Source organism: Ambystoma mexicanum, chromosome 7p (genome assembly GCF_040938575.1).
Source record: "Ambystoma mexicanum isolate Mex_15411 chromosome 7p, UKY_AmexF1_1, whole genome shotgun sequence".
Classification (NCBI taxonomy): Eukaryota; Metazoa; Chordata; class Amphibia; order Caudata; family Ambystomatidae; genus Ambystoma; species Ambystoma mexicanum.
The window spans coordinates 88,224,515-88,239,152 of NC_090939.1; the positions used below are offsets into that span (position 1 = coordinate 88,224,515).

General features: G+C 48.0%; 1 protein-coding gene across 1 annotated transcript in view; it reads left to right on the forward strand.

Moving 5' to 3' along the window:
- Window positions 1-14,638, forward strand: part of HGD (homogentisate 1,2-dioxygenase) — a 280,992-nt gene that overhangs the window by 147,459 nt on the left and 118,895 nt on the right. The gene's annotated exons all lie outside the window — the stretch shown is intronic.

Consider the following 14,638-nt stretch of genomic DNA (forward strand, 5'->3'; position numbering starts at 1 on the left):
TTTAAGTCAACCGCTGGGGCCCATGTAGATGCAGAGCTACAGGAATGATTATTGGATAATGGGAAAGCATGGATTACTAGCTTAAGTTGCCAAACTTTTTTTTTTTCTTGGGTGTTGCAGCCCGATAGCAGAACTTGGAACAATTGCCTGCCCCACCGCTCCTCCTTTGCCAACTTGGTGTGGTGCGTTTCTCAGTGCATGCTCACGAGTAAGAGTTTTAATATGGCGGAACAGCCCAGCCCATTAGAGGCTCAAAATATTAAACAGACCGGAAATTGTACCATGTAACCAATCACTAACTAGGAACAGATACCAAAACGATCTGCATGCGTAGACTGTAGGTCAATTTAGTGGTAAGAAAAACATGCTCTTTAAAAGCTCACACAGATTTACAGAGAGTGTGGAAGTTTGGAGTAACAGAGTAGCAAAGCATGGAGAGGTGGATCTGCGGATAGAGCTAAAGGTGCACGAGGATGTGGAGATGCAGAGAGAGATGAAGTTGCATGCAGAGTTTGAGGTGTTATGAGAGCAGAAGGTTTGCCGGTTCAGGAGGAGGACGGAAGAGTGCAGATGAGATTATAGGCAAATAACAAGGGGGAGAGAAGAATAATGAAGAGGTTGGAAGAGGAGAAAGGATAGGGGAGAAGAAAGTACTGAAGAGGTTTTATGGGGTAACAACCAGGAGGAGAGAATAGTACTGAAGAGGTTGGAAGTGGAGACCAGCAAGGGGGAGAGGAGAGTACTAAAGAGGTTGGAGGAAAACAAGGGCGATAGGATAATAATAAAGAGGTTGGGAGAGGAGAAGACGGGGGAGGAGAGTTGAGAAAATGTTGGAGGAAGAGAACATCATGGAGGAGGTGAACCTGCAAGAGAGGTTGGATAAGGAGAACATCACAAAGGAGGTGGAATTATAGAAGAGAGCTGAAGGAAAGGTTCTTGAGGCATGCGGGAGGAGTTAGCAGGGAGGCAGGTAGACAGTGGGAAGTTCAGTGGAGGCCAGTATCAGTCATACAGTAAGGTGACAGTAGTCTTTGAGAAGTGGGAGGAGGAACAAGCTCATGGCAGAACGGCAAGGAGGTCAGTTGACAGCCTGTTTTATGGATTATTTTAATATCTGAAATAATCTTAAACTGAACAGATAGCCAGATAGCCGCAGCTAGGTACCAGGGATGAGACAGGCTCCCAGGCATGAACAAGCATTGGTTCAGCAAGGAGGAAAGTGGAACAGCCTTCGGTAAGAGGATTCTCCCCTTAGATAGGGCCACACCATATGACCCGACTAGGCACGTATATGCCCCCCCTTGACCTACATCTCCTCTGGGAGAGGCTGGAGTCCTTAATGAGACAAAGCTTGGAACTTCACCAGCAGTGTTTGCTTCACCTTAGAGGTGCCACCCAACCACATGTTGCCGGGAGAGGCCCAGGTGGAAGAAGGTCGTTATCAGATAAGGAGCAGTTGTGTCACTCCAAGGCATAAAATAAGCATTGTCGCATAGCAATTTGCTATGCAATTCTGTAGGTTTGTCACTTGTGTAGCTCAACTAGCTATTCAATCACACTGTTCAATGGAAGCACAGGCCACCTTGCATTCCTCTCAAGCCCTCCTGGCTCTCTCCATGCTCTTTTCTCTGCTCGCTGCAAGTTTGAAGGGGATAACAGAGAGAGAGAGAGCAGCAGAAATCTTCTCCGCCCCTCTTAAAGTGCCAAAGCCCTGTGTGGGAGTGCTAAGCAAGAAAAGTTCATTGTTTTTCAAAAAACTGCAATCCAGAAGAAATCGGGATGATACTTTTAAGCTAACTATAGAGGGTTTGTTAAGGACTAGCATGTGTTAACTTCATTTTTTTAAATTGAAATAATTTTCAATTCTATTCCTTGAAATGTAAGTTGATACATAATGCATAATTACAGTATTGCTACTGTAAAACATTGCATTGTCTGTTTATAGGTTAGTGTCTTTAAACCGCATAGTGTCAACTAAATTTCATTTTGTGGGGGAGGAAAATCACATCATATTGACCAGTGAACACTTTTGAAAATGTACATGATCACACAGCCAAATACTTTTGAAGGCAAACCAAGGTTGCATCCATCTGCAGCAGGTGCTCAACCCATGAGCTGATTCCAAACTCCTTGACATTATGTCTCATCACCCTGTTACTTTCTACCAGCTACGTTGAAAGTGAGATAGCCGCAAACTACAATAGTCCGTATAGTTTGCCCAGTTCTCTTTCTGCTACACCATCCACTCTGCTTAGAGTCTTCCTTTCCTCTTACATAATGAATATACAAAGTTTACGCAAAGTAATCATTAGTTCCGTCCAGTCTGTTGTGCATCTACAGATCTACTGAAACATCGCCCACTGTAGTTAGCCCCCAGAGCTCGCTTTGCTCTAAGATTATGATTGCATTATATATTACCACCTGCTTGGAGAGGCTGGAAATGGAAGCAGAATCTGCAAGTAGCTTCCCGCATTTCATGCCGGGGCGCTGCACCTCTGCATGCCCTTTACGCTCGTCTTGAGGTGGTGTCCCAGGATATGTCTCCACTGGACCGCCTCGCCTGTGCACAACCTAGCCCACATTTAGGTCCTGGACAGTTATTTCCCATCAGTCATACTTGTAATGTCTTTGTAAGGGAAGGATGAATTGTGCATTGTGGTTCTATTAAAAACAAACAAAAAAGTATCAACCCCCTAGACGGAGCTCTGAGTGCGATTAGCAATGAATACTGCTTTCATGAGTGTACAGGGCTGGAAATCTGCTCTTGGGCCTACCTGGCTCGGGCTCAATGACATTGGTATAATTAAGTGGTAATTAATGCTATATTGAAAAAAGTTGATATCGATGACCGGCAAGGGCCATCCTGTCCACCTAAAGTTGACAATTACCATCAAACTGCTCTTCACCTAAAGCAGTTGATGATTACCGTGCTGGCCGCAATACCATACTACATATTTGCTGTCAGTCTATGATGTTCCTTTCACATTGTAGACTTTTGGTTCTCGGGGCGTGGCTTGGCGCGCAATGTGAGGACATGGCCGTCTGAGAGTTCCCGACCGACCGAGGAGAAATGGCCCACTACGAGCATGCAGGTGACCAGGAATAAGCCTGAAACATAATCAGAGCACAGGGGAAACCCTCCTGACCCTGAGGCGCGCCCCTCTTCAGGGTCCTTGAAGTGCATAACACAAGGCGCAATGCTGATGTCGGGGCTATACTGGACCCGCAGCACCGTAGTCCTAGCGAAAATGCACGCTGCCACTCCATGCATCCTGGGGCACCCACGCCGGAGTGGGTAGAGAGGCCGAACATCACTACGATCTTCAAAGAGCAACGACGGCTGGAGCGGCAGTCAGCGAGAAGCACCGACGTCCCACCACCTTGGCTCGTACGGGATGGGAATGCAGGAGCTGCCTGAAATGTCCGGCTGCACTGATAGCACAGAGGAGTCACTGAAACTTTGAGCCCAGCCCGCATCACCACCCGAGGCGCAATGTTCATCCGCTGCGGGGGGCCTGGCCCAGTCCTGCAAGGGGAGCGCACAGCGGTCCTGGCCCAGAGCACTTGAACATCAAGGACTGGGGACAACAAGCTAGCTGGAGGCGGGGTCCTGCTGTAGAGGCCTAGTGTACTCTGCAGCGTAGGGGCTCGCCATGGGCGTGGGGAGCTGCAGATACTCTGACACTGCTTCGAGGCCTGAGACACTCACAGTGCTTCAGAGGCCCAGTGCCCTACGTAGTGCCCTTCCTCATCTCTCAGGGGCCGGGCCTGCCACGCTGGGGGGTTCCCCGCGGCCCGAGCCTGCTCCACAGCTGGGGACTAACCTGATGTCATGATTCCGATGTCATGATTCCTGCCCCTCATGTCCCCAGCTCCCCAAGATGTCAGGCTGGAGACAGGCCACAATCACCTACATGGCCCTCAAGGGCCTCTCCATCCCTCCAAAGACCCACTTGGAGTCAGACTTGGCGCTTGTGGCACCAGACTCACTCACTCCCATAGGATAACATTGGGGATTGGACTTGAAGTGCATTGATGGGGATAAGATGGATGCCCCCACATATTTCGGTTCCCAGAACTGTATGTGCAGTCTAGTCTTTTGGGTGTGGTTCAGCCCAGATACACCTGGGATACCCAGAGACTAGTTAAGCCACGCCCAGGCTGAGAAACATGCTTTGTGTTTTCTGCACCTGCAGCGTGACACTCACCGTGTTCGGATCGGTCTCCAGTAGGCCTGCATCTTTCTTCTGCGCTCAGCTCCTGCAAGAACAAGAACACCGTTAGAAACAGCCTTAGCTTGCAGCGCTTCTGCCCATCATTCATCGCTTCTTCTGTTCTGCGGGCATCTGTGCCGGTGTCATTCCCATCCCGGCACGCCGCCTCCTAAGGAAAAGGGAAAAGAACAGAAAAAAGGCATTAGTAAGCATTCAGCAAATCTTCGCTTATTTTTAAAGACTGTACAAGCTTCAAATGCTTACCTGAATCCCAGCCGCTCTGGGGGAACTCTGTCTCCGGAACTTCTCATCCATCTGCAAGAGGGAAAAGACACTCCAGGTTACTCACTGCATTTCTTCTTCATAACCGGCATCCACGCTGAAAACGTTGCGGCACCTAAAAGACACAGAAAAATAACTCAGTTCAATACAAATACGAAAGGGTTGCATCGCGCATCGCGCTTTCACTCCCCTTCAGCACTACTCATCTCAGCAGCACGTCGCCATCCCCGGACGCAGGCCATCATCTAAGGAATGAAAGGAACGAAGTTAGAGAACTGTTCAAAAGACTCATTATACTTACCTTTCAGACTCTTGCCAGTGAAGTAACTATGCAGCAACGAGCCCGCATCAATCAACGCGCCCCTGTGCTGAAAGCAGGACGGAGAGCACACTTTCCAAGAAAACGAGGTGAGCTGTGGATCAAAGGGAAGGGTTGGACCCCGGGGAAGAAGGGGTTCAAGCACACAGAGACAATAGGGAGTTAAACTCTACCAATCCTGTGTTTCAGGCCCAGTCTCCAGTCGAGTAGACTCCAGGGAAGGGTTCGAGGTCGTAAGAGGTCAGAACAGACTGAGTGACGTCCCCGTGGTTACCAGGTGAGCGTTACACCTGACCGGAGGAAACCACTCACTGCTGAAGGGAGTATAGTCGGAGATACGGGGCCCCCACATTGGCACCCCATACCATTGTACGGTTGCCCACGTGGTGGGGCTGGCACCCCTACTTATCACCAGGGATCTCCCCTAACAACGCCAGTGCCCATATCACAGCAGCTTCCGAGCAGAGGGCATCCAGCAGACCGACACCATATGTCACACCATGGCCAAATCTGGCAAAAAAAACAAATCGGCAGACATCGCAACGTTGCTTTAGACTCAGGACAAGTGGGGAAAAGAAACCATAACGGTGGCCCAGGTGCATGGAGGGGTGATGGGCTCTACCCCAAAGCCGCAACTTGCCACAAAGGACGATCGCCTAAACTGGCTTACCGAGATCCGCAAGGACATCCAGGGTAGTCTGGCGGAAATGGTCTCGGCCAACGCGTGGCAACAACCAAGCAAAGAGCAAGCAATCGTATAGCGAATGGGCCCAACGCATGGAAGCGCTGGAGGACAAAGTGGGCTTCTTTGGGGACAAATATTAAGACTCTGAAAATTGCTCCCGGTGGAACAATATTTGCATCAGAGAGGTCCCCGCTGATGTCCCTGAGCCCGATTTAGAAGCGTATGTCACAGCCCTCTTTCACCAGATCCTTGACACATCGGCGGACAAGCCAGCCGAGTTGGACAGAACACACTGCGTCCGCCTGGCAAGCTCAGCACGGTGAGACCTAGTCCCTGACGTCCTCACGAGAGTGCACTTTTGCAGGGCGAAGGAAAAGATCTTGGCCCGAGCCAGGCAAGCCGGAGAAATCCGCTTCAGGGGTAACACCCTGTTGCTTTACCAAGACTTGGCGGGCACCACTTTGTTGAAACACAAGGCGCTCAGACCACTAACAGAATGGCTCTGAGAACGAGAAGTGCGCTACAGATGGGGATTCCCCACCACCCTCCACTTCAACTATCAGAATCGCTCCTGGTCAGTGTCATCAATGAAGGAGGCAGTGTCGCTTCTCTCCCCGGATGCAGAGGGCCCACCGGGCAGACAGCGAGCCAGCACAACATCCAGGGCGGGAGCCAGAGTTGGACCGTGGGCTAGAACATGTAGGGGTCGAAGGAGAAAGAAGGACTCGAACACCCCCGGATCACGCTGTGCGCACAGACCTCAGGCAACTGACCTGTCACGGACGTCCCTAGCCGACAAAGGCTCAGCACTGGAAAGCAGCGGCAGCTTTCCCCTGTGAGCAAGAGCAACTGGCTACACCCGTGAAAAGGTTCCGGGTCAACTCTGAATATCCTTATCGCAGGCTAATCCTTGTTATCGGTTCTCCCCTGACCTGATTCTTAGGCTACTCACTGGCCGGTATCGGGCATTGATAATGTTTGTTGGGGAAAGTTGGGTTATGTTTGGGATGTGGACGGGTGGGGATTGGGATAGGTGATGGGATCCAAAAGGGAGGGATGTGCAGCCAGCACGACACAGATTTACCGGAAACACGAGCGGAACCGCTAGCAGTACACAGGTCCCACACGTAAGACCCAATGGCTAATACAACCCTAGACCCGGAGTACAGTACACTGACATTGCTCCCCTGGAATGTGCAGGACCTTAACTCGCTCATTAAGCGCAAATTAGTGATGGCTAGATGGGCCGATCTCTCCCCCTCAGTGGTATGCCCCTAATGACAGGCAGGACTCGTTCTTAGAAAAGCTCTTGGGTAGACTACAAGCTTCCACCAAAGGCACTCTAGTTGTTGGAGGGGATATCAACGTAGCCCCAAACCCCAAAGTAGATAAAACTCTTCCGGCGTCTAGGACAGACTTTAAGAACTCCCTAGTACTGATGCGCTTCTTACGCGAGTTTCGAATGGTGGAAATCTGGAGGCCGAGGAAACCATCGGCTAGAGATTAACCTCATTACTCACATGTCCACCTGGGCTATTTGCGTATTGTCGTGCCATTAGTTTCGACCTCCTCGGCTCCCTGTATTCCGGACAGCACCATCCATGTGACCTCCACATCGGATCATGTGCCGGTTTCGCTTGCTCTATCAATAACCGATTTGGTTGCGCTGTCCTGTAAGCCTTGGAAGTTCTATGGCCCGATATTGAAGGACCCGTTATTTCTACGGGAGATAGGTTTGGCCATCAACTCATACTTTGATCATAATCTCACCGGAGATATGCCCCTAGCCATAGTATGGGACGCCATGAAAGCCAAGGTTAGGGGGGAGATCATAAGCCTTACCGCGTCTTAGCCGCGAGCTAGAACACGGCTCGGCAAACACTGGAGGAGGAGGTGCACCAACGTGAAGCTGCACACAGTCGGGTTCCCGCAAAGAGGGGCATCTCCTGAATATTGCCAGAGCCACACTTAATGCCCACTTGGAGCAACACACCACTTAGACCCTCCTCAAGGTCAAACAATTCTACTACATTAGGGGGTATAAGGCCAACAAAATGCTTGTACACAAACTGGATAAACACAGGCTCTGCAGCAATGTGCATGCATTACTAAACAAGGAGGGCATATCTCTCCCACTGAGGAGGATAAATTGCGGTGGGTGCACACAAATGTGTCAGCTGCCTCCCCTCCCGGTTCTGATACGCTGACTTCTTACCTAGAACCGATTACTTTTCCCAACCTGGCCCCCACTCTACTCACACAAATGGAACATCTAATTACTCTTGCGGAGATCACAGTGGCCATCACATCCTTGCAAAACACATTGGAGCTAGTCTCTTGGCCCTCGATGCCCACAAAACGTTTGACCGGCTAGACTGGTCCTACCTTGAAGTGGTCCCCCAGAGGGCAGGCCTTGGCCTGAAATTCCACCAAATGATTGCAGCCATTTATACAGCTCTCACACAACACATTTGGTTGAATAGTGGTACCCCCCCTTAATGGTTTAGTTAGTGTTTGCTAGATTCCTGTCTCTTCTCTGTGTTTGAATGATATACTGAATTGCTGAAATTATTTCTGTGATCATACTTTGGCTATACTGTTGAAAGCGAGCCTGTTAGAATTACACTTTGTAACTATGCCTCTGAAAAGTAGTATTGTAATTGTGCTCCTTCTAAAAGAACGTAGAAGTAGCAGCCAATCTTACTTTTAAAATTACATCTAGTTTTTGAAATCAGCCAAATCTCAATTATTTCTGCAGAATACAACTGCCTTGTGAGGGAGGATAGCTCAGGGGCAACATGCTCGTCTCGGAAGCAAGATGACATGGAGCAACACAGGTTCGATCCCCGGGTCCACGCTTAGAAACCTCTGGGTATTAAGCGCGTTATAAATAACCTATCATATCATATCATATCATGCTGTTCATTCACTTGCCACATTAACGCGAGCATTTTTTGCCTAACGTGCACTGCTATTCTGTTACACGCTTAAACGCTGTTACTACACAGTCATTGGAAACTTCAATTCCCAGCACCACAGAGGGTTCTGAAGACCCTCGGCATCACGTCAGCGTCGGCGCGTTGGGGTAGGCACCGGTTTGGAGCCATATTGCTGTAAAACCAGCTTAGCTAGAGTTCGCTTGATTCTTGTCTCTTGCCTGTGTATGAATGATATACTGAATTGCTGAAATTATTTCTGTGACTTTACTTTGGTTATACTGTTGAAAGCGAGCATGTTAGAATTACACTTTGTAACTGTGACTCTGAAAAGTTGTATTATAATTGTGCTCCTTCTGAACAAAAATAGAAGTAGAAGCCAAACTTACTTTTGAAATTACATCTAGATTCGAAATCAGCCAAATCTCAATTATTTCTGTAGAATACAACTGCCTTGTGTGTGCTGTTCATTCACTTGCCACATTGCGCAAGTATTTGTTGCCTAACGTGCACTGCTGTTCTGTTACACGCCTAAACGCTGTTACTATGTAGTCCTTGGGAACTTCAATTCCCAGTGCCACACAGGGTTCTTAAGACCCTCAGCGGCATGTTAGCGCACCAGTTTGTACCAGTGGGAGTCCAGAAGTATGGTAGGTCTGTTACTTGACTACTTTCATTCAGCCTCGGTTGCCAAATACCAAGCACTATGAGTCATTTAAATTCCCTGTTTAACTCACTATGCACACCTTGGCCCATTGATACCTTTCCAGACTCTCATGTTGGAAAACATGGGAAAATACTGGCCAACGTTTTTAATAGGGCACGCCTTATGTCTCTACAGCCCACTGCTACAGTATCTCAAGATCTGTGCAATGGGAAAGCATCTGTTGACAACGATATCACTGTGATCACCAGAACTAATACAAACTCAGGGACAGCCCTGGCTGAAGAGCAATTGATAAATACTAAAAGTATGCTCCTTTCACCCCCTATTCAGGAACTGATAATCCCTGCTGTGGAACAACTGCCATGCTCAACGACTGATGCCATTCATTCTCTCACTCCCTAATCGGGGGCTTGCAAATTTAGTTAGTGAACAATTGTCTTATTCAACTGATGAAAGTGGGATCCTGCTACCCCCTATTCAGGGATTGGCAGTCCGGTCCGCAGGACAATTGTTATGCCCAACTTTGGGTAATACAAATCTACCAAAAAATGATACTCTTATTTGTCAATCCCTGCACACTCTGAAAAAGGTTCTTTTGAATACCCGTTCCCTTGTCAAACATGGGGTGAGGTGGAAGACTACCTTAACAGCTCTGATGTTGATATAATGGGCATTACAGAGACCTGGTTAAACAACACTTCTAATATGGCAGCTGCTAACTCTGCTCCCAACGCCTTTAACATCTTTAGGGCTGATCGTGTTGACCAGAGGAGGGGGGGGGAGTTGCGCTGCGCTGCTCATAAGAAAACATCTTCACTATCCCATTGTTCATCATATTGGAATTGAAGGCTGCGAGAGCTTGCTTGTGAAGGTCAAGACTGGTCACCAGACCTCTGTTGCTTTTCTGATCATTTATAGACCACCCAGGGATATGCCGCTATTTGTAGACCAGTTTCTTGCTCTTGTTAACAGCATTACCAAAACTACTTCCACTGCTGTAGTCTTTGGTGACTGTAACTGTTGGGCAGAGGATAATAAACATAAACGCTTGAATGCCCTTTGCACTCCTCTGAGTTCAGTTGACTATGTTCAATGGATTGAAGAACCCACGCATGAGGATGGTTTCTTACACATGAAATAGAGGTTTCCAATATTACCTGCTCACCCTGTCCCTGTCCCGGTCTGACCATTTATTAATTCGTTTTACGATCTGCCTGCCCACAGCCCCTATAAGACAGAATGCAGCTGCAAGAACCTTTGTAAAATCACGTAACTTTTCGGAATGTATGGAAACAATCAAACCAAAACCTCATCCCCCTGACTCTTTCTCAGATGTCAATTCACTAGTGAGCCATCTGACTAAGATTACTAATGAAGCCATAGAGGTGCTTGCTCCGGAAAGACTGAAGATGCTTAAACCTGAAACCCAGAAGAACACTTGGTTCACTGAAACCGTGTTCAAATCTAGGTCTAACAAGAGTATCTGTGAAAGAGAATGGCGTAAATGCCGGACTCCTGAGACACTTGCTAATTATAAAATTGGTGTGAATTACTATTAAAAAAGTTATTATTGCTGAAAAACCTATATACCTCCATACTAGAATCAGTCATTCCAAGTCAAAATCTGGAGAACTTTTCAAAATCTTAAAGAAGTAGAAGGGAAAGGTAATACTGTTGTAAACATTGAGCACAACTCCTTTTGGTGTCAGTCTATCCAAGATGAGTTTGCCAACAAAATCAAGGGCCACAATGAAGCCATTCAGGGGAAATGATCTGGAATGCTGCAAAATCACTCCACCCCTAACAAATCATCGTACAAGATCACAACTCTAAAATGTGAGTTTAGACAATGCTCAGAGACTGAAATCTTTAATATTGTGACTGGACTAAAACCAACACCCTGTAAGGTGGGGGGATCTATGCCCCTCCAATATCATCAAAGAATCTATGCCTCTGCTGATCTCTTGGATTACCAGGATGGTTAATGTATCATTTAGCAAAGGTATAGTGCCTTTATCTCTTAAGGAGGTATGGGTAACTCCCCCCTTCTTAAGAAAAGCTCACTTGATCCGATACTCACTAAAAACTATCATCCTATCACACATGTTCCCTTTTTGCTGGAGATTATGGACAAAGTAGCATATCTCCAACTGCAGGATTTTGTAGAAAAAAATAAACTCTTGGGAACATATCAATCAGGATTTTGGGTGCGGCATGGAACAGAGACAGCTATGCTGGACCTAAAGTCCACTCTTGCTAACATTGTGGATGATGGCAACCCTGCTCTTCTGATGCTCCTGGATCTTTCGGCAGCCTTTGACCTGGGCGACCATTCCCTTCTTGTCGAAAGGTTAAAGATATTAGACGGCTGTACCCAGGAGGCTGCAGACTACGTGGCATCTCTCCTTGGACCACAGGTCTCAAGAGTGGCCATGGGCAGTGCTCAGTCTTTTCAGGGCGTTCTTGGTGCAGGAGTACCACAGGGATCCTGTATCTTGCCACTGCTGTTTAATATCTAGATCAGGCCATTTTTTAATCTGCTCGACCGCCTGGGTGTCTGCTATGCGAACTATGCAGATGATACCCAGGTGGTCTTTGAGCTATCCGGGGACCATGACCTTGAGTCTAAGATACTAAATGAAGTCTATGCAGCTATTCAGCTCTGGATGATGACAAACTCTCTTGCTCTCAATGATAGCAAAACTGAGCTTCTCATTCTGGCAAATGCTCATAGGCTAAATAACCTTGACACAGCTTATATGAACTTTACTATCGCCAACAATAAAATCTCATTGTCCACTTTTGTTAAAATACTGGGCGTCTATGTGGATGCTGAGCTTAAGATGAAAGATCATGTATCTCACGTTAGGTCATCCTATGAATATGTGATTAAACTTCTCAACCAGATTAGGCCTTATATATCCATTGAGAACAGTTCCACTCTGGCATCAGCTCTTGTCAACTTGAGACTGGATTATTGTAATAGTCTCCTGGCAGGGCCTCCAAAGCCAAATATCCAGTCTCTACAGTTGGTCCAGAACAGCACAGTCCGTGCTGTTTTTGGTCTGCAAAAACATGATCATGTATCCAAGGTCACAAGGGAGCTTCACTGGTTGCCTGTGGTGCGCAGGGTCTCCCATAAAATTCGTACTATGGTGCATAAATGCTGGTCCTCTATTGCTCCAGTCTATCTAATGAGCCAACTGAGCCCCGACAAACCTGCTTGCTCCCTACGGTCTGGGGATCATCACACATTCAAGCAACCACGCTTCAAACTGTCTATGTTTGGCGGTTGCCGTTTCTCTGTGCAGGTATCCAGGCAGTGGAATGCTCTCCCAACTGCGATAAGATCTGTTGCTCTGACACCTGCTCTAAGAAAGCAGTTAAGACACGCCTCTTTTGCTAGTACCTGCAAACTCTTTTTTCTCTCTGCTTCTTCTGTCTCTGTTTGTTCGTTTGTCTGTTTAATGTGTGCGCCTTGAGGACCATGGGCATTTGGCGCCTTACAAGAAATAAATAAATAAACTAATTCACATAGGCCGAGGCACGAGGCAAAGGTGCCCATTGTCCCCCCTCTTATTCACCCTTTCGCTGGAGCCCCTAGTGGCCCGGGTCTATAGGCGCTATATAAATAAACTATCATATCATAGCCAGCACAAAATATCTTTACACACAGACGATGTGCTGCTCTCTTCACAGAGGTGTAGAGGTCAATTCCAGCCTTAATGGGCAAGCTGGTAGACTTTGAGCAGGCATTACGGTTCACAGTGAACTACCGTCAGGCTGACACCCTTGGACAAGGACACCCTGGCAAACTTATGCCCAATCAAATGGAAACAAGACCCTTTAGAGTACTTGGGGGGGGGGGGGTTAATATTCACAGCCCTACCAGAGCGATATATTCGGCCAATTTCCCCTCGTTATTTGCGATGGTGAAGTTGCGATGGTGAAGTCGGACTTGAAAAGGTGGCATAAAAAATACATCGTCGTGGCTCGGGCGTATCACAGCCATTAAAATGACCACCATTCCCAGGCTCCTTTATTACTTCCTGGCCCTGCCCACCGCGGTTCCACTCACAAAACTACACAAATTACAGGGGAACTTATTAAGCTACATCTGGCAACACCGCAAACTGAGGCTGGCCAAGAAGGTCTTGATGCATAAGGAATGCCTGGTTGGTTTGGGGGTCCCGGACCGCTATTGCTATTATCTCGCCTCACACCTTTCTCACACTTTTACATGGGGCCAGTCTGGGGAAATCCCAGGGTGGGCATAATTGAAACAGTCTGCCTCACTGGTCCCATTGAAACAGCCACCATTTGTCAGGGTATGTGGCAGCCATCTTAATGGCAGCCAGCTTAAACGAGAGCTCCTGCGTCCACCCTGCATACACTTAAATCCTGGAACCCAGCAACCAAATGTTGGGGTACTACTGTCACCCGTGTTCCATAACCCCCGCATTCTTGCCAGGCAATCGGACATCAGCATTTGCAGCATGGACGGCAGGCCTTATGAGGGAACTTCGACAACTTTACATCCACGGGTCTCCAATGACGTTCGAAGAGTGGGAGCAGGTGTTTGCATTACAGGAGGGGGAAGTGTCAGGTACCTACAATTGAGACATTGGGGGGTCCACCCATTGGTCCGGCAAAGGGCTAACAGAACCCTGCACGCATTGAAGCTCACATATTTGGCGGACAGGACCAAGGGAAGGACCTCGGGGTGCTATACTCTGTTAGACCGCTTTGACCGACAAGCCCTTTTGCCCTACATGGTTGGATGGGAGAGGGATATAGGCAGGGAAATCTGGGGGGACTCATGGCGTCCCATATGGGAGCTAAACCACAAAGCTTCCAGGTGCACCACAGACAAAGAATGCCAATTAAAACTGTGTTACTGCCGGTACTACTCCCAGACAGGCTCCACCGTATGGCCCCTTCATATCCCGAGACATGTTGGATGGGCTGGCAGGCGAGCAGAATTTACCATCACATGTGGTGGCAATGACCTAAAGCGCAATCCTATTGGAATGACGTACCTTCCCATATTCTGACCTGCCTAACTATTCACTTACCCTTGGATCCGCTGATATTTTTATTGGGGCACTGTGGCGAAGGACTCTACCCTTTGACGGGCTACAGGTCGAAGCTACTCACCCATCTCTTGCTCGCAGCCAAAATCGTTCTGGCTCGAAACTGGGAAACGGCCACCCTTCCCTGTCCTGAACATGTGGTGGGGAAAATGGTGAGAAATGCTTGCATCAGAAAAGATTACGGCCCTGGTGGAAGGAAGGTACCCCTCCTACTTGGCTACTTGGCTCCCCTTCATAGAATATACACAAGGTACCCACAGACCCACACTTTATAAATATCAAGTGCTTCTCTAAAGCAGAGGCAGGGACTTGGGCACCTCACTTCTGTAGACCCAAACTGTGTACAACTAGGTAACCTGTGCTATCCGTTCCCGATTAAATTGATTCTGTGCTGTTTCCCAGCTCCCCCCACCCCCCCAAAATGATAAATAAAGAGGTCTTT